Source organism: Bison bison, unplaced genomic scaffold, assembly GCF_000754665.1.
Source record: "Bison bison bison isolate TAMUID 2011002044 unplaced genomic scaffold, Bison_UMD1.0 scf7180017847349, whole genome shotgun sequence".
In the NCBI taxonomy this organism is placed as follows: domain Eukaryota; kingdom Metazoa; phylum Chordata; class Mammalia; order Artiodactyla; family Bovidae; genus Bison; species Bison bison.
The window spans coordinates 4,426-6,371 of record NW_011477922.1 but is presented as its reverse complement, the minus strand read 5'-3'; positions in this window follow the sequence as shown (position 1 = coordinate 6,371).

Here is a 1,946-nt window from a genome sequence, read left to right as displayed (position 1 = left end):
TGAAGCTTGTCTTGGAGAATTTTAAGCATTACTTTGCTAGCATGTGAAATTAGTGCCAATTGTGTGGTAGTTTGAACATTCTTTGGCATTGCCTTTGTGTGGGATTGGAATGAAAACTGACCTTTTCTAGTCCTGTGGCCACTACTAAGTTTTCCAAATTTGCTGGCATATTGAGTGCAGCACTTTCACAGCATCATCTTTTAGGATTTGAAAGAGCTCAACTGGAATTCCATCACCTCTACTAGCTTTGTTTCTAGTGATGCTTCTTAAGGCCTACTTGACTTCGCATTCCAGGATGTCTGGCTCTAGGTGAGTGAGCACACTATCGTGGTTATCTGGGTCATAAAGATCTTCTTTGCATAGTTCTTCTGTGTATTCTTGCCACCTCTTAATATCCTTTGATTCTGTTAGGTCCCTACCATTTCTGTCCTTTATTGTGCCCCTCTTTGCTTGAAATGTTCCCTTGGTATCTAATTTTCTTGAAGAGATCTCTAGTCTTTCGCATGCTATTGTTTTCTGCTATTTCTTTGCATTGATCACTGAGGAAGGCTTTCTTGTCTCTCCTTGCTATTCTTTGGAACTCTGCATTCAAATGGGTACATCTTTCCTTGTCTCCTTTGCCTTTCACTTCTCTTCTCCTCTCAGCTATTTTTAAGGCCTCCTCAGATAACCATTTTGCCTTTTTGCATTTCTATTTCTTGGGGATGGTCTTGATCACTGCCTCCTGTACAGTGTCATGAACCTCCGTCCATAGTTCTTCAGGCACTCTGTCTATCAGATCTAATCCCTTAAATCTATTTGTCTCTTCCACTTTAGGTCATACCTGAATGGTCTAGTGGTTTTCCCTACTTTTTTCAATTTCAGTCTGAATTTGGCAATAAGGAGTTCATGATCTGAGCCACAGTCAGCTCCCAGTCTTGTTTCTGCTGACTGTATAGAGCTTCTCCATCTTTGGTTGCAAAGAATATAAGCAATATGATTTCGGTATTGACCATCTGGTGATGTCCATGTGGAGTCTTCTCTTGTTTTGTTGAAAGAGGGTGTTTGCTGTGATCAATGCTTGGCAAAACTCTGTTAGCCTTTGCACTGCTTCATTCCGTATTCCAAGGCCAAATTTGCCTGTTACTCCATGTATCTCTTGACTTCCTACATTTGCATTCCAGTCTCCAATAATGAAGAGGATATCTTTTGGGGGTTCTAGAAGGTCTTGTAGGTCTTCATAGAACCGTTCAACTTCAGCTTCTTCAGCATTACTGGTTGGGGCATAGACTTGGATTACTGTGATGTTGAATGGTTTGCCTTGGAAAAGGACTGAGATCATTCTGTCATTTTTAAGGTTGCATGCAAGTATTTTGTTGATTTGTCTCTTGTGGGCTTACTCTTTTGTTGATTATGAGGGCTACTCCACTTCTTGTTAGGGATTCTTGCCCACAGTGGTATATATAATGGTCATCTGAATTAAATTCGCCCATTCCAGTCCATTTTGGTTCACTGATTCCTAAAATGTTGATGTTCACTCTTACCGTCTCCTATTTGACCACTTCTAATTTACCTTGATTCATGGACCTAACATTCCAGATTCCTATACAATATTGCTCTTTATAGCATCATACTTTACTTCCATCATCAGTCACATCCACAACTGGACGTTGTTTTTGCTTTGGCTCCATCTCTTCATTCTTTCTGGAATTATTTCTCCACTCTTCTTCAGTATTATATTGGGCACCTACTGACCTGCAGAGTTCATCTTTCAGTGTCCTATCTTTTTGCCTTTTCAGGCTGTTCATGCGGTTCTCAAAGCAAGAATACTAAAGTGGTTTGCCATTCCCTTCTCCAGTGGACCATGTTTTGTCAGAACTGTCCACCATGACCTCTCTGTCTTGGGTGGCCCTACACAGCATGGCTCATAGTTTCATTGAGTTAGACAAGGCTGTGGTACATGTGAT